General features: G+C 44.6%; 1 protein-coding gene across 1 annotated transcript in view; it reads right to left on the bottom strand.

The window, feature by feature from the left end:
• The window catches only part of CDH13 (cadherin 13), a 1,015,931-nt gene that overhangs the window by 801,856 nt on the left and 194,898 nt on the right, over positions 1–19,177 (bottom strand). The gene's annotated exons all lie outside the window — the stretch shown is intronic.

The raw sequence follows: 19,177 nt of genomic DNA, 5'->3' as shown, positions 1-19,177 counted from the left end.
TAACAAGAACTCAAGGGCCCTCGAACTTCCCAGTGCAACATGGTGGCCACGAGCCGCCCATGGATTCTGAGCACCTGGAATGTAGCCGTGCTGAAAGTGTCAGCGGAAAGTACAGGTGGAATTTCGAAGACTAAATGCCGAGAACAAAAATAAAGTAAAATGTATAATTAATGACTTGTATATAGATTACATGCTAATATGCTATTTTACAGATTGGACTAAATAGAGTCACTATTAAAATTAATTTCACCCCTTTCTTTTTACTTCAGTTCGTTTCACTACTAGGCAACTAAAGTGTTATCATTGCTTCTGAAGTCTCAGCTTTGTCTTTGCAAATTCTTAGGGCATTTCACGCAGAAGTCAAAAATTCAGGTTATATGATTTGAAACATAAAAGTTAAGTGACAACTTGTCTCCACAGCAGCACTGTGATGTACTTAGCATGTAATAAAACACACTTAACGGACAAGGGGCCCGACATTCTGTGTGTGTGTGCTCAGTCATGTCCGACTCTGCAACCCCGTGGACTGTAGCACACCAGGCCCCTCTGTCCATGGAATTCTCCAGGCAAGAATACAAGTAGGTAGCCATTCTCCTCTCTAGGGGATCTACCCAATCCAGGGATTGAACTCATTGGAAAAGACTCTGATGCTGGGAGGGATTGGGGGCAGGAGGAGAAGGGGACGACAGAGGATGAGATGGCTGGATGGCGTCACTGACTCGATGGACATGAGTCTGGGTGAACTCCGGGAGTTGGTGATGGACAGGGAGGCCTGGTGTGCTGTGATTCATGGGGTCGCAAAGAGTCGGACATAACTGAGCGACTGAACTGAACTGAACTCCTGCTCTGCAGGCGGCTTCTTTGCCATCTAAGCCACCAGGGAAGCCCCCCAACATTCTAGAGGTTAACAGTTACTTCAAATCACACAGCTAGGATGGGTGGAGCCAGGATCTGAATCCAGGTTTAAGTGCACTCTGATTTTGACAGAGCTCTGCTCCCATCCTTCAGGCAAGCCTTTGTCTGGGATATTTCTCTGAAACCTGTAGGGTGCTGCTTTATCTGAGTCTGGTGCCAGCAGGCAGTGTTTAGAAACTCACATCCCCAAACCATCACCACAACCATGAGAACTGCTGCGAGTTCACCCTCAGGTGAGAGAGTTGAGAGGCAACCGTTCTGCCTCCCACTTGGACCTGAGCGCCAATTGTCCGTGGTGGTATCTGGCTTGATAGCTCATTATACATCAGATGTCTTCTCCTCGGCTCATTTTCTCATCCCTTGTTGCTATTTTTCTGACGTCACCCTCCAAATAAGACTGCTTGCACTCAAGTCTTTGACTCAGTGTCTGCTTCTTGGGAAACTAAACTTTGATACCACAATGGAAACTCTTAACCACTGTATACAGGCTGTTGAAAACTCATTATTGTCCCCACCAGCAAACTCAAAGGAGTATGCGAAAGGTTGGAAGCTGTAGAACCAGGGCCTCTCTCTAAATATCAGCTCTCTGAAATGCACTGAACCCAACGAACGAGAGCAAGAATCAATCTCCCAGGGTTCACAGTGTGGCTGGCCTGAGAAACACCAGAGGAATTGAAATGGGAGAGTGATCACCCTGACCGACATCACCCTTCTAAAAATCACAGGGGGAAGGATGCTGTAGTCCCATATCTGAGCACTTCTGCGTGTAAATCTTTCCATTGCCTTGAGAGCAGGGTCTGGGTAGGTTGCTTCTGAGACAATTGTAACACTGACATCCCAAGTGGTGTACACAGAAAATGCAGATTCAGGACTCAGAATCATTTGCTGGCAATTTTACAAGCAGAAAATCTATAACTGGCGAACGTTAATTCAGTTAAACATCAAATGGTCGAGGGTCTTCCCCAGGCACCGTGTGCCTACAATTATATATTAACCTTTTAATCAGCTAATTCTTCCCTCAAATTTCAGACCAGGAAACCAGTCATCCCAGAGAAGCTAAGGTAGATGACATTTCTCCAGAGATGCTGAGCTAAGCATCCAGGACCGACTGAAAGTGCAGGTGAGTGGCATTCCTGGTGTTTATCTGTCTGTGGCTCAGTCTCTGTCCTGCCTTCTTGGCAGATTCTATTCAAGATTCCTCTGGAACCACAAAGGGAAAATAAGCCCTTTCCAACTGCAGGCCCTCAGGGAGGGTGGGAGTGGTGCGAGAACTCTCAGAGGCTCAGTTTTGTTTTTGCAGATTCTTGGATCACTCCATCCAGCAGTCAAGCTTCAGGTTAAGTGCTTGGCAATATGAACACACAGCACTCTCCTGGGCAAGAGTGACTTAGCAGGCTTAGAACCAAATAATTCACTCACTTCCTCCTCCTTGTGTCCATCCATTCACTTGCTCCCAAACAATTGTTAAACTCCTGGGATTCAGTGAGCACTTGGCTAGGTGTTGTCCTGGAGCTTAGAGAGAAGCCCCGTAACACAGTTGTTAAAAGCATGAACTCCAGAGTCATTTGACTTGGTTCATTCTTGGCTTTGCCCTTTACTGACTGTGCGACTTGGCATTTTTCCCATCACTCTGGCCTCAGTTTTCTCATGTAGGTAAACATGAAAAAATAAGATGTGCAATGACAGTGGCCTTGTGGGTCCAATGGAATGAATGATGCATATAAAGCAATTAGAACAGTGCTGCATAGGATAAGCCGGAGGAGGCGACGGCACCCATGCCAGGGCTCCTGCCTGGAGAATCCCAGGGACGGGGGAGCCTGGTGGGCTGCAGTCTATGGGGTCGCACAGAGTCAGACACGACTGAAGCGACTTAGCAGCAGCAGCAGCATAGGATAGGCAGTCAAGAGCGCTGTTATTATAGACTACAAAAGGTGAGAGGCATTAACAAATCAGTAATTAATTGATTAACTAAAATTAAAATCTAATGTGAAAGGAAATCACGGGTCTCTTCGGGAGCATGGACAAGCTGGGAGCCAGGGAGTCTAACATCATTTAGAGGAATTAAAGAAAGCAAACCCACGGAAGGAACATTTTTGTTTTGATCTCAAAGATGGGTCTGAATTAGCTGGGTAAATATAAAGGAGCCAGAGGAATCTTTTTAACTAACACATACTTTGCTTTCACGTGAATTCCTTTATGCCTCTCTGGGTTTCATGTAACAGATCTCTGAAATGACAAGACCACATTTTCAAAAGAATCCAGACTAATTTAATGCTCTGCAAAAGTTGAACGTCTGACTGGGCAGTAGTGTTAGAATGTGGTAGCTACTGCTATTGCCCCTTGAGGGAAAGGCTACCCACTCCAGTGTTCTGGCCTGGAGAATTCCATGGATTGTATAGTCCATGAGGTCACAAAGAGTTGGACACGACTGAGAGACTTTCACTTCACTTGAATTTTTAGCAGATTTGGCTGTAAATAGTATTTGGCTGTCAACTTACATGTCTTCAATTTCAATAGCATTGAGTTTGGTGGTAGAATATCCCTCAGTGGTTTAAGATGAGCACTCAGACATTAAAAAGCAGAGATATTACTTTGCCAACAAAGGTCTGTATAGTCAAAGCTATGGTTTTTCCAATAGTCATGCACGGCTGTGAGAGTTGGACCATAAAGAAGGCTGAGTGCTGAAGAATTAATGCTTTTGAACTGTGGTGCTGGAGAAGACTCTAGAGAATCCCTTGGACTACAAGGAGTTCAAACCAGTCAATACTAAAGGGAATCAATCCTGAATATTCATTGGAAGAACTGATGCTGAAGCTCCAATACTTTGGCCACCTGATGTGAAGATCTGACTTGTTAGAAAGGACCCTGATGCTGGGAAAGATGGAGGCAGGAGGAGAAGGGGACAGCAGAGGATGAGATGGTTAGATGGCATCACTGACTCAAGGGACATAATTTGAGAAATCTCTGTGAGATGGCGATGGACAGGTAGGCCTGGTGTGCTGCAGTCCATAGGGTCACAAAGAGTCAGACACAACAGAGCGACTGAACAACACCAACTTGGACAGTTCTCCGTAAGTAGGCAGCCCCTTCTCCAATATCATCAGGTGTCACTATTTTAAATAGGCTATCTGGACATGTTTTTCCCCATACGCACTTTGACATTTCCAGAACACATGCTATGAGCAACATTCCAAATGTATTTGTGATGTCCGGGCAGCAATGGTCTTCCTATATGGCTCCTCTGTTCATTTATGCATTAGCTTGCACCTCAAATACAACAGGCAACCGATACACCTTTGAAAGCTCAGCAATGATCACATTTTATGATAACCAAAGGATTTCTATTATGTGAAAATTACTATTAGCCTGCTTATGAAAGCAGATTTATGCTCAGACAGACTACAAACACAGGGCAGAACCACACTGGTTCTGTACAATTCCAGTTTACCAGCAGCCAGTTACCAGTTGTAACCCTGTGTGTCTCAGTTTCCTCAGACAGAAAAGGAGGACAGTATCTTACAGGCTATTATGAAGATTAAGTGAGTCAATTATTATAAAGAGAATTCCATGGTACTGGGCACATAGTAGTTGCTCAATAAATGCTTTCTATCATTATTATTATTATCATTTTTCTACATCATGTTTAGACCAATACATATGATTCACCGATATTCCCCAGGATGAGACACTGACAAATATCATCAAAATACTACTTCACTGCTGCTGTAAAATTGTTCAATGGATAGACTGTGCTCGGAAATATCAGAGGGAAACAGCAGGGACCTGACTCAGATAGAAGAGCAGGAGGGAATGTGCACTCGGGGTCAGCTGCCCAGCGAGAACACAGGGCCCATTGTGGGCTGAGCTGTGCTGCTTTTGCAGGACATCAAGCATCCTTGACTCATTGGAAAAGACCCTGATGGTGGGAGGGATTGGGGGCAGGAGGAGAAGGGGACAATAGAGGATGAGATGGCTGGATGGCATCACTGACTCAAAAGACATGGGTTTGGGTAGACTCTGGGAGTTGGTGATGGACAGGGAGGCCTAGCGTGCTGCAGTTCATGGGGTCACAAAGAGTCGGACACGACTGAGCGACTGAACTGAACTGAACTGACCATCCTTGAAAATGACAGCTCGGGGCCCTGTCCTTTATGGCAAGAGCCACTGCCTTAAGCTTACAGGTGGATAGCGAATTCTGACAACACACTCTCGATGCCCGCCTCTCTTTTTAGCTTCCATTTCTGTGCTGCTGTTCAGAGCCTTCTCTTTCAAAAAGAAAGAGTTTATGTTTGTCCTGACAGGTGCTGATTCAAGAGCATAGCCAACTTTAGACTTTGCTTTCAGAAGAATGATTTTTTTTTTTTTCTGCCCTAGACTGCAGGTTGCCAACTGGCAGCAGATGGGGTGGATCGGGCCAGCAGATGTGGTTAGTTCAGCCAGAGCGGTCTGTCATAGAAGCCAAATTATCATGTTATATCGAGCGCTTCGCTCTGAGCGGCCCTTGCCTGCAGCACTCCCTCTGCCTCTGCTCCGAACTCACACCTTTGTCTGGCCCTCTAGGCGTTGGAGTTTGCAACCCCCACTCTAGACTCAGGAAATACGCTTTCCAAGCAAAGAACTCTCCTTGTTATGACTCTCCAGTTATTTTTCATCATGGTACCCACAGCTATGTGCTCCTGGCACTACTGCAGTGCTTTTGGTCACGTGACGAAGCACTGACCACAAAAGGAGGGTGGAAGGATTTTCGCCACTAGTCCTGGCCCCTGAGATGCCCTCTCTTACCCACCTGGGACAACAGGAAGGAAAGACTCCCAGGGTGGCAGAATCATCCAGCAGGAAGGACCCGGGAATCGGTCACTGTGTAGAGGACGAGCACCTGGGAGAGCTGCCCAGCAAGGAAACCCCACACGCAAGTGTGGTCTCCAAGATTCCGGGTTGTTTGTTACAGCAACACTTGGCTGACGACACACTAGACTTGGGGGCGCAGGGCAGAGGGTTTTCTCTGCCATTGCATCATGGACTGTCCCAGAGGCCAGGGAGAAACAGCAGAACTGAAGAAAAGCTTAACACAACTGTATTCAAAAGTGGCCATAAATAAAAGGGGAGAAACATACTGCCACAAATAATTATCTCAGCAGGCTGTGAACAACCTCAGATCTCATCCTCTCTTAAGTCAGCTTCTAAATGCTATTTTCCAAGTGAACCCGCTAGTGTCTCCTGGCCCCTTGTTGTTTTCCTTTCACTGACGCGCTCGCTTTTTGCTATTAGGGTAGATGGACAGTTACTTTATCCTCGCCACAAAACACCTCTGGTTTACTCTTGTCAAAGTCACTCTACTGGAATCAGTTTGGAGGGGCTTAGATTGGCGGGGAAGAAAGGCTACTATCTCTGACTTGCAGGGTATAAAAGTGTTACAGCAATGTATTTGACTGATTCTTTATCCTGCCAGGGACCAAAAACCCTGAGTCCTGGAAAGGTTTATAAAGGCACACTGCCTACAGGAATAGCACAGAGAAAAGAAGTGCTTCAAAGACACACACACACACACGCACATGTGCACACTCACATGCATATAGTGATGTGTTCACTGTGAGTGTCAGTTCATGCTATCTACATCCTCCCTGAGTCTGACCTCCTTGAAATATTCCTGCTGCTTTACAGCCTCCAGACCCAGAACACCTGCCACCTTCCTGGCCATTAATGTAAGATGCTGAGCAATGATTTTGAGATTCTTGGGAAGATAAAAGGGGAGAATGCTTCCAGTTTGGCAAGTCCTGCTGTTGCCTCATATACAATTTGAAACTAGCATTCTAGACCTCATTTCTAATTACATGCTACTCAGTATCTTTTCCTCAAATTATTAAAAGGGAAGCTGTGTATATCTGGAAAAACGTGGGACAACAAGCCAAAACTAATCTGAGCCTGAATTCTGCCTATGTGGCCATTTCTCTGACTTCTGGCAAGTTACTTAACCTTCAACAGCCTCTCTGTTTTCTCTAAATGAGTATACCACCACCCATGCATATAGTCACTAGAGGGTTTGATGAGTTAACATAAATCAAAAGGTTGAAGAGAGGGACAGGATTATAATAGGTGCTGTGCTGTGCTCAGTCATGTCCGACTCTTTGCAGCCCCTTGGACTGTAGTTTGCCAGGCTCCTCTGTCCAAGGAATTTTCCAGGTAAGAATATTGAAGTGGTTTTCCATTTCCTACTCCACATAACAGGTGCAACGTGCCACCTATTGTTATTATTTGTATTAATATAAAGGAATATGTATTAAGTACTATGAAAATACAGAATAAGGAAAAACATGCTCTTTAGATGAGAATAGGAAACGGGACCATGTCACAAATAAGGCCATATTGGAAAGAAGATTGACAGTTTTCAAGTGCAAAGTATAAGAGAGAGTGTTCCATGCAGGGATTTGGTAAATGCACTAGGGCATGCCAGTTGAAGAGACAGGGAGCAATTTCCCAGGGACAACAAGCTCTGTATTGTTTTCAAGATTATTTGAAAGTATTTTGCCACCTAAAATAGGACTGAATTCACCAGGTATGTGTCCTTGAGTCTGGCTAAAACAGAGCCAGAAAGAATTCACTCAATAAAGTCACAGTTTTTGTCTGAATGGAATTACTTTTTCACTCTTAAGATTCCAGGATTAATCAATTAGACAGTTGGAAATTTTTAAAACAAAAAATAGTGTTTTGTAAAAATGTTACTTAATGCAAAATTAGGAAGACTTGGTTTGTTGGCTCTTAGTAGAAACTAGAGGCTGTACCTGCCCTAGAATCGATGGTATATGTGTCTGTCTATGAAATTTTGGTAATAAAATTAGTGCAGCCAAACATCAATTAAGACCTGCAGCCCCTAAGTTGATAAAGGACTCTTAGTGTGAGATAATCTCAGGTGAGCCTTAACAGCCCTAGGAAATTCAGTGAAGCAAATATGAAATATCTGCCATTGCCAGGACTGAAACACTTTTTTGGGCTACACAAAAAACCCTAATTCCATGGAGATAACAAAGGAGGCTTTCTAAAGGAAGAGGTCTGGGATTCGAGGAGACAGCTCAATAGATCAGGACCTGAATCCATCACCGTGGCCAGCCTCCGATCCCAGTCACTACAGTTCCCAAGAGCAAGGCCTTGCCCTGCAGAGTACCCGCAACCTTTTCAAATTCTGCCCGGGGGCTTGCTGCTCTGAACAGGTTACAGTGAGATCAAGCGGAGCTGGGAAAGTCACAGGAGGGAAGGTTCCCAGGACAACCTCCAGTGTCGGTCTCAACGCTGGAAAGCGCAGCTGGTTAAGTGCCCCAACCTACCTCATTCCAGACCTAGTCCTCTGAGAGGCATTTGTGTGCCACCCAGAGGGGCCGGTGGGCTGAGACCTCACGGTCCGCAGCAGTGACATCAATGATCCTCGATACACTGGCTCTCTCTCCTTCCCTGCATCCCTCCCCTGCCACTCACGCCTGCATCCTGCCGAAGGAAGCTACCTGTACCTAGTCCTTTGTCTTAGGCTCTCAGGCGAGCCCAAAATAAGACAAGGCCCATGGATTAGTTACATATTGCTGCTGTAACAAATTACTACCATCTTAGTGCCTTGTGGTTTAGTCACTAAGTCCTGTCCAACTCTAGGGACCCCACAGACTGTAGACCATCAGGCTTCTCTCCCCACGGGATTTCCCAGGCAAGAATACTGGAGTGGATTGCCATTCCCTTCTCCAGGGGATCTTCCTGACCCAGGGATCAAACCCACATCTCCTGCAATGGCAGGCAGAGTGTTTACCGCTGAGCCACCATGGGGAAGCTATCTTCGGGGCTTAAACATATTCTGTTATTGTACAGTTCTGGGCATCAGAAATCTAACACGGGTCCACAGGCTGCGTCCCTTCAGCAGGATCCTGTGTCCTTTCTGCCTCTAACTCGCATGGGCCGTGCATATCCTTTAGCTCACGGCCTCTCCCTCCACCTTCAGAGCTGGGAGCGTAGCATCATCTCATCTCTTTCTGCCTCTCTCTTTTTCCATCAGCATATTGCCTTCTGTTTCCAACTCCTCCCACATACCTTTTATAAGGACAGTTGTGATTACATCAGGCTCGCCTGAGAAATCCAGGTAACGGTCACACGTTCTGAGAATTAGAACCTGGGAACCAGGGAACCATTTTCAGCCTCCAACCACCCACGAATAACTTATATAATGGAAGGAAAGTTGCATATTTAATGCCGTTATATAAATATTTATAATTTACTCATGGCTATTATTCTGTCATGAGAAACAAAGAAAGAAAGCCTGCGATTTTCGACAACATGGATGGAACTTGAGGGCATTTCTATGCTAAGTCGCTTCAGTCGTGTCCGACTCTTTGTAACCTGCCAGGCTCCTCTGTCCATGGGATTCTCCAAGCAAGAACACTGGAGTGGGTTGCCATTCCTTCTCCAAGGGACCTTCCTGACCCAGGGATTGAACCCGCATCTCTTATGTCTCCCGCGTTGGCAGCTGGGTTCTTTACCACCAGTGCCACCTGGGAAGCCCTAGGGCTTCAGTGAGGGCATCATGCTAAGTGAAAATAAGTCAGGCAGAAAAACATACTACACAAGGTATATCACATACACCATGCAGCATGTCTTTCTCTGTCTGGCTTAGCTTACTTAGCATAATGGCAACCCACTCCAGTATTCTTGTCTGGAGAATTCCATGGACAGAGGAGCCTGGTGGGCTATAGTCCACGGGGTAGCAAAGAATTGGACCCGACCGAGTGGCTAACACACACAGACACACACACACGCGCCACATACATGTGGACGCTTAAAAAAAAAAAAACGGAATCAAACCCATAGAATCAGAGAGTCAGAAAGTAGTTGAGAGAGGCTTGAATGTGGGGAAAACAGAGAGACTGGCAAAAGGATACCAACTTTCAGACACAAGATGAATAAGGTCGGAGGTGACTTTGCTTGATGGTTGTGGTGTAGGTCTGCTGTGAGGGTGGAACTCAGATGTTTTCACACACAGACACACACACAAAAGGAAGGGATAAATTGTTGAGATGGTGGATATATTAACTGACTAGATGAGGGGAATCCTTCCCAATGTATACATGTGTCAAATCACCATGTGTACTCTTTAAATAGCTTATAATTTTATCAATTAAACTTGAAGTTTGTTTGTTTGTTTGTTTGTTTTAAAGCAAAAATACCCATTTTGGGTGTCATTCCACAATTACCCACATTCCTGAAAATATTTACCTGTGAAATCAGGAAAACCTGAATGGAGAGCCCACTGATGGTCCATAGTTACATATCCAGGCCTGTTGTGTCAGTTTAACAACCAACTATGACCTTTTCTTGCTCAGAAATAATGATTAGATCCTGCCTGGCCGTGCTGTGAAGTGGAACATTTTATTCTAACCGTGCAGCTCTCGACACTTTCTTCTCTGCCAGATATTAGACAAGATGTCAGATTTGTCATCATACCGGAAGGTTTTTATTAATTATATTTCAGAGGCAAAGTCCTTTTTGTAATTTATTTTCTCACACCAGGAAAATTCTTCTATTGAACTAAATGTCTATCTTGTTAAATTGTTTTTCACTGCTAAAGTTTCTTGCTTTGAAAAGTTTCAGAAGGAGAGAAGTAGACCTAGCAAAAATTGGTGTTAAAGTCAAGGGAATGATTGTGTTAAGGAGAGCACCTCCTACCCGCCCTCAGCAAAAAAAAGTGTCATATGCATCTTTCTTTAAAATCTAACTGCCGAATTAATGTACATGCTAAAGGACAAAGTTCTCCAAATTTTCCTTGCTTGGATTAGAAGGAGTTACAAAGACTGTATTTACATGCCAATTAACCATATTCTGAAATTCATGCTTTGATGTAAGTAGCATTTATTGAGTGCCTATTATGTATTGGTGGCCAAGATAGGCAACAATTAGTAAGACAAGCCCCCTCCTGTTTAGGAACATGGAGCACAATAGGAGTGGTTGGTATGTGAATACGTACTTGTAAAACACAATTAAAAGTGTAAGAATGGAGCAAGTAATCTAGTTGAAAAACTCAAAAGAAAAAGAAAAAAAAAAAAAGGACAAAACTCAATGTTGGAGGGTAGGAATAAGGTCCCCAGAGAAACCACTGTCCTAGACAGTTTTACCTGTGTGCCCTTCACTTTGAAACAGAAGATGGTCAGCGGGGAGGACAAGCCTCTTCAGTGCTGCTACAAATTACTCAGACGGACTCAAACGTCTCGAGATGGAGACATGAACAAATTCTTGATGATTAAAAACTCCTAAAGTCTTTGAAAACAACTTTATTTTTAAAGACAACAATTCTTGAGAAGATAGAAACCAGAAAATATTTTAAGAAGTAACATTTTCTGCTTTATATTTCCAGAGTAGCAAGCAAGATAGTAATATTATCTCCAAGGGGAACACAATGTGGTCTCAGGTTTCAAGGGAGAAAAAAAATAGAGGGAGACCTTCCAGCTACAAGGAACACCCAGGAAAAATCTGACGAGTGTCGAACAACCAGTTCTCCAAGAAAGAAATGCCTTCATTTGTCACACTTGCGAGTTTCCATGGTATAAATACTCCCATTATGGCTAGTTTCAAGCAACCAATGTGAAGTCACTAGACGCAGAGTTGGGAAGACACACACGTACAGTTGGCTCCTCTGAGCCGAGCGGCTCCTACCCAGTCCTGGGTGTGCCAGCTCCTAATCCTGGAGCATTTGGGCCAAGAACTTGCCTGGACTTCTGCAGGGCCTGTATGAGTATGAACCGCCGTGACACCTAGGAGAGCTTCCCTCCTTCCCAGGACGACATTTCATAATCCAGGATGGGGTTACATTACACATGAATTAAAATGTCCTGGAACACCCTCACTAATGGAGCAAAATGGCCCACCCTAATTTGCTTTTACAGTAAGAGAAAATGCAATGAATCCTTGATTCGTGACTGTGTGTTATTTAAATATTGCTTTTGATGTTTTATCCAGAGTCCTAGCTCAAATGATCAGAGATAATCCTGCCTTCTGACATAATTAGGGAGCTCCTGCTTTGCTAAGCTGGAGAATAATCAATTTGACCTTGAAAGTTTGTCTGTAGTATCATACTAATGTTCAGAACGCAGAGGAGGCAGCCACACTAGTGTCTTCCTAGATACTCAAACATCAGCTACAGACTCTGTTCCAAGGACAAACAGGCTTGAGCAGAGAGGGTGGAAATTATGATGGCCAGCAGGCTCCATATGGCCACTAAATCTGTTAGATGGCCTTTAGTTCACACGGAAATCACAAGGATTTTCACTAAGTACCTGGGATTGAGACAGCACTGGGATTGGAGTCAAACAGAACAACACTCTACACATGATCAGACCCTGAGGGGCAGAACTTCATCTCCAAATTATCACCATCCGTGCCTCTCTTTATCTGTCCCCACAACAAATAACATCTGTCTTTTATTATCCCAGTTGTGCTCTTAGTTTTCCTAAATTAAATTTGAAAGTGAATTTTGGTTTGCATTTGTGTCTTATATAGATTTTTCTTATGCCCAGGGCTCTTCATTCTTTTCCATTACCTTTCTGGCCTCCCCAAGCACCTAAGTTTTCATTCTTTATCCACTAATATTCCTAAGAGGGGTCTCCTTGAATGCATTGCAGAGAACTCATCTGTGTTTCAATGAAACTACAACCACCATAAAAGAATCTCAAGTATTCTCCCCTCAGAACTTCTTCCATATTTACTGTCCCCTGTATTCTGGAGAGCTGAGTCAGCCTGGCCCATTACTCAAGTTCATGTTTCTCAGAGTGCCAGGCCCTTCCTATTAGCAGGCTTGTTCAAAGGCACAGACATTTTAGAGGAATAAAAGTGGCTTACTGGTGGTCTTCAAAAACTGAAGATATTCCTTCCCTCTGCTTCTTGCAATATCAAATGATCCCCCTCCTCTCTGATCTCTGTAACAAGCAGGAAGACTCTTCAACCTGCTTCTCATTAAAAACAAACAAAAAAAGCACATCTAGATACAAATGCACTGAGTCACAAATGCACTAAGTCCATCCTAAAGGAAATCAGTCCTGAATATTCTTTGGAAGGACTGATGCTGAAGCTGAAACCCCAATACTTTGGTACCCGATGCAAAGAACTGACTCACTGGACAAGACACTGATGCTGGGAAAGATTGAAGGCAGGAGGAGAAGGGGATGACAGAGGACGAGATGGTTGGGTGGCATCATTGACTCAATGGACATGAGTTTGAGCAAGCTCTGGGAGTTGGTGATGGACAGGGAAGCCTGGCGTGCTGCAGTCCATGGGGTCACAGAGAGTCGGACACGACTGAGCGAATGAACTGAACTGAACTGAAATCACAAATCCCCTCATTATTATTACTGCATTAAATTTAGATGTGAATGAACCAGCCTCTTCTTTCCAACAAACAAACATTCATTCGGTTTTAAACTGAGAAGAAAAAAAAAAAAACAAAACTCTGAGCTGAAATAGTTTTAAAAGGACAGTATATACATTTTTTCTCATGTCTATTTGAGTCCAGAAGTTCAATTGCCTGAAATTTCATGAGCCAGCCCTTGGGGTATTTTCAACTCAAGCTAGATTAATGCAATAGTCAAAGTTTCTGCTAATCCTACTGCTCTTTCAAAGTACGTCTGAGTCTTCTAATGGAAAAATAGTATATCTCCCCAGAAGAAAAATCTGGAGGAGAGGTGATCTTCTTCAAAAAATTTTATATAGTATAAAATGTGATCACATGAAGCGCCTCTAGATTAGGCTGGGAGACTACGCTCGAGTCTGTCTAGACAGTCAGACATCAGGTACAGACTTTATTTGAAGGGCAAATAAGCTTGAGCAGAGAGGTGCACAATCACAGGCCGCATCTGAACAATTGATCTATAAAGAGCCAGCAAGGCCAGCACCCACACGGGAGAGCTGAGGGCCAGAACTAAGGCAGTGGGAACGGGCTGGGGAGGAGAGAGACCTGGGTCTCAGCTACGGCCCTGGTCTCCCCGGGACTGTTTGGGATTTAGCCCCTAATATCCTGTATCCCAGGAAACGCCTCAGTCCCAGGTAGCCTAGACCCAGAAGCAAACTGACATCAAACTCAAACTGAGCCATTTGAGGAGAGAAAGCTATAGGAACTAGCAGAAGGATGGGCAGGGTTGGGTAGAAGGAACACAGGGCACAGAGAAGCAACCCAGTAAGCGCGGGGCACATTTATCTCATCTAAGCCTGCAGGTCTAGGGGAGGAGCCGGCCTCCAGACCCAGGAAAGAGAGCCGCACGAGGCGGCTCTACTGTGACCCCAGCGGAGGGACACTGCAGGCCACAGAAGCGTCCTCTCCTCTCTCCTTCTGAGCGCCTGCCCCAGTCCCCGCGCGGCCAAAGCACTGATTGTCAAAGCAGGAGTGACAGGCCCAGCCCGGCCTGCTCCCGCTCCCTGGTTTTGCCAGTAAAGCTGCATTTGAACACAGACAGGCTCATCCCTACTGTCACGGGTGCTTCCACACTACAGTGGCAGAGCTGAGTGGCTGTGACAGGGACCCGATGTCTCCCAAAGCCTAACGTCTGCAGACCCCCGGGCGAAGGCCTTGGAAACGGGAGGGCAGGGGAACTGGGCAGAAGGCAAGGCGTGGAAGGGTAAGCAGTGGCCGGAAGGGGCTCATCACACTCCCCACCCGCAATAGTCATCACAAAACTGGAGAACTACCGAGAGAGCCAGGCCAAAAAGCTGGAAACAGAGGCACCCCACAATTACTCTGAGTGTCAACAAAGCCCTGAACTTCTTAAGCAGCCGTCTGTGAACCAGTCTTTTTTTTTTTAATTAGGCTCCTGCAGAGAAGATTTAATTGTGGAAAGATGGAATTTGAAAAGCTCAGAGGCACTCAGCCTTTTCACAATATTAGTTGGGTGAATTTTCTGCTAAGTTCAATATCTTATAAAAAAAAAAAAAAACCTTTTTTTCAAAATCCAAAGAAAATACTGTAAATTAGTAAATAAGATGTAGGGGTTTAGATTATTCTTTGGGACAAGAATGATGAACTATTTCACAATAATTCTCAGTATCTGGGTGACAAATGTTAATTGATCACTTCCTACTTGCCAGTCCTCTACTAGACACTGGAGAAAGAAAGTATACAGGATGGAAAGTGTTTTCTGCCTTCGTGGAACGTAACTCTAGCATAGGAGATACTAATGAACGACTGAGAAATAAACAGAGGATCATTTCGGAGTGATAAATACTATCGAGAAATGAAAGCTGAACGAGGGGGTGGGGTGAAGGACAGTAGGGGACGATTGGGAAAGCATCTCTGATGAGAATAATAAGGATTCTGTCTCACGGAGCTGGGGGAAGATCATTTGACACGGAGGCAGCAGGAAGCACAAAGGGAAGGCTTGGCACAGGGATATTTGAAAGTTCCTATAATAATAAAAACTAAAAAAAAAATAAAAGGAAAAATCTGTGATGGTAAGAAGGCCAGGGCAGCTGGAAGGGAGGCCAAGGCGTCTAGAAGGCAGCCCAGTGGAGAAAGCCAGAGAGTTAGGTGAGGTCTTATGGGCTAGGACTTTCCTGTAGCTCAGAGGGTAAAGAATCTGCCTGCAATGCAGAAGACCCGGGTTTGATCCCTGGGTCAGGAAGATACTCTGGAGAAGGGAATGGCAATCCACTCTAGTAGTCTTGCCTGGAGAATCCCATGGACAGAGGAGCCTGGTGGGCTACAGTCCTTGGGGTTGCAAAGAGTTAGACACTTCTGAGCAACTAACACCACTCCTATAGGCTATGTTGCTGAACAGTTAACTCGGCAGATCTGAGCATGTAGCTTTGGAATGGCCCTGCTTGCCAGACTGGCCCTCAGCTGGCATCTGGGAATTTGAATTTCAGGGGAGTTTCCACCATCCTAAGTGATTAGAGTGCCTCACTGTGCCAAAGCTATTTGCACAATCAGTGTAGTTTATGCTAAACCACATCCTTCTGGGTGCCTGGAGTTTGGCTACATGCCAGGCTGAAGGATCCCAGGGGACCAGCACCCAGTACTAACTCAGGGCACCAGTCTCTCGTGAGTCTCCCTGGCTGGAAGATGTCACTTGTACCCTCATACTTCCTTGCGGGAGGAACGCTCTTCTCATGACTCCACTGGAGGGGGACTCCTATGCTTGGTTTTGCTGACTTCTCCCCAGGCACTTTTTCCTTTTGTGACTTTGTTCTGGTCTTTTCCCTGGAATAAGTCCTAGTCATGTGTATGAGGCAGGAGGAGAAGGGGACGACAGAGGATGAAATGGTTGGATGACATCACAGACTCAATGGACATGAGTTTGAGCAAGCTCCGAGAGTTGGTGACGGACAGGGAGGCCTGGCGTGCTGCAGTCCATGGGGCCGCCAAGAGTCGGACACGACTGAGAGACTGAACTGAACTGATGTGTATGACTATATCTTGAGTCCTGTGAATCCCCCTGGGGGGTCACTGACCTTGGAGGTGGTCTTAGGGACCCTCACACAAATAGCAGTATTTCATTCATTTTCTCTGAGCCAGAACCCAGGGGAAGCACTTTACATAAACTTCCCCATGTAACCTTCGCCCCAAGTCTCTGAGGCTGGCAATTCTTCCCCGTTATTACTGGCACCATTTTACAAATGGAGTTAATTAAGATTCGGAGAATTTCTGTACCTCCCTCAAGGTCACCCAGCGGAGCCTGATGGAGAATCCAAGTGGTTTAACTCGCAATTGTATCATTTGCCCTCTGGGGTCGCCCACAGTATACACACAGCCTGCAGAAAACATAGATTTTTTGCACATTTGTTTGACTTTACCACAACGGGTTGTCCATTTTAAGACTTTAATCTATTTTATCATGAGATGCTCCAGCGAAGCTCATTCAAGCTCCACCTCTTAATCTTGATAGTGATTTTGAGCCTTTGTTATAAGAAAGACTATTAAGATTTGGCAATAAGATTCTTCAAGGGTGATAAATATCCCTTTAAAGGGACTGCAAATCCATTGACTGAATAACTCTGTCCTAAAAATGAAAGTCACACTTGGGGAATGAAAGGGTGGGTTATGAAAATGCAAATTAGGATGACTTTATTGGTTGAGTTGAATTCAGCCCTCTTATCACACAGAAATGCCAGTCCAATAGGTTCCTACTACGGCAAGTCTGAGGCCCTGTAGAACATAGACATTTGGTATCAGTGGTCTCAAAACGGATTCTGATGTCTGCTGTTCAAAGTCAGCAGCAGGAAATGCTGAGATGCTATTATTTCCATTACTCTGGAACTTATTTGTATTCTTTTCAAAAAACAAACAAACAAACCTCTTTAGGCCTGACTTCCTTTGTCATCAATATTTCTCAAAGTGGGTTACATATACTTACTGTGGTATGTGAGATAATTTCAAGCAGTATACTGAGATGAACAGTTTAAAAAATGTTTTGATTATTGTGTCTTTAATGTTTGCCCCCTATTTATAGTAAGCAATGCTGATTTTCTGTTTATGGTAATGACAGATAATGTCCTTTCTTGGTATATTTGTACCAAATAGTAAATTGATTTAAATAAAAGTGAACATGAAAGAGAATATGGTTCTATTAAATATGAAAGATTTAAGTTGGGAGAAACTCTGAACTGGATAACTTGTTTGGAAAGGTTTGCAGGCAGGGAATTTCAATCAAAGGCAGAAAGAGTGAGATGGAAGTAGGTAACAGTCAGAATCAGAAGGAAGCGAAGCCATGATAAAGTTGACATCAGTGGTACCCGAAGCGGGGTGTCTGCTCAAGCAATTTCCCTATTACCTGGGAGTTATAAATGCAGATTCTCAGGCCCCACCTCAGACCCGATGAGTGAGAAACTGCAGGGCAGCGGGGAGGGAGGGATGGGACACAGCAATCGGGGTTCACACAAGCCCTCCGGGGGGCTTCCGAAGCCCACTCAAGTTGCTGTTCACTCATTCATTCATTCACTAAATGCAAAGGAAGCCCCTTCTATACACAAGGCTCACTCCACACTCAAAGCCTTGGGAAGCCACAGAGGAAGAACATTTTACTAAGATGCAGGAACACATGCTGGGAGGGAATCGTGGTGAATTCTGATGAACAGAGCCTGAGTAAATGGGTCTCTGCTGTACAGAGGCTCTGGGGCTCGTAGCGTGATCTCCCGGGGTGTTTGCTGGAGAGACGTCCTGGTGTGACCAAGACATATATTCATTTTATTGTCATAGACTGATCGAGCTGATGAAACACTGGGCAAGAATTAAATGTCCTTGGTTTGCTGGAGGCAAGCATGCATATAGATTGATCATCACAGCAAGACAGTCCCAGCCTCCTCCTGTGTGTGAGCTGAGACCTTCGAGCCTGGGGAAGTTTCCAGCTAGAGACCAAGAGTGATGAGGCCACTGGTCAGCACTGCCATGACAAAGTGTGTCCTCACAGTCTAAGATCACAGTGCCGTATCCTAGGTTATATTCCTGTGGGTCAACTAACTGGAAATGGATTAAAAAATGATAGAGCAAGAATAAGGGCAGAAAGAGGAACGTTTTCTCTCATCAAGGATTATTGCAGCTAAGTTGACTTTCCCCAGGAAACTGGCTCGGTGAGGACCACATTTGAAGCTTACAATGTAGCCCCTGAATCCAAAGGTGGGGGCAGCTGTGGGTTTTAAATCCAAGCACCATGTGGCTTTGAAAAGTGAGCAGTGGCAGAAATCTATACTACACTTTTTCTGTGAATGTTGGAAGGAGCATAAACTGACCTGATACAGAAGCCACATGTGCCTATAAGCCATGCTGTGAGGGAAGAATGCCCACTGGATTTCAAAGACTTGGTGTGAAAACAGAGGGCAAAATACTTCATTTTCAATCTTTGTATTGCTTACATGTAGAAATGCCATACTTTAGATATATCAGGTTAAAGAAAATAAATCATAATGAACGTTATCTCTTTCTTTTTACTCCTTTTAATGTGGCTACCAGAAAATTTTAAATTATCTATGTGAACTTATATGCAGAGTACATCATGAGAAACGCTGGGCTGAAAGAAGCACAAGCTGGAATCAAGATTGCCGGGAGAAATACCAATAACCTCAGATATGCAGATGATACCACCCTTATGGCAGAAAGTGAAGAGGAACTAAAAAGCCTCTTGATGAAAGTGAAAGAGGAGAGTGAAAATGTTGGCTTAAAGCTCAACATTCAGAAAACGAAGATCATGGCACCTGGTCCCATCACTTCATGGGAAATAGATGGGGAAACAGTGGAAACAGTGTCAGACTTTATTTTTCTGGA

Source organism: Bison bison, unplaced genomic scaffold (genome assembly GCF_000754665.1).
Source record: "Bison bison bison isolate TAMUID 2011002044 unplaced genomic scaffold, Bison_UMD1.0 scf7180017864295, whole genome shotgun sequence".
NCBI lineage: Eukaryota > Metazoa > Chordata > Mammalia > Artiodactyla > Bovidae > Bison > Bison bison.
The sequence above is the reverse complement of the archived record's forward strand: the minus strand, read 5'-3'. Positions and strand labels throughout refer to the sequence as shown.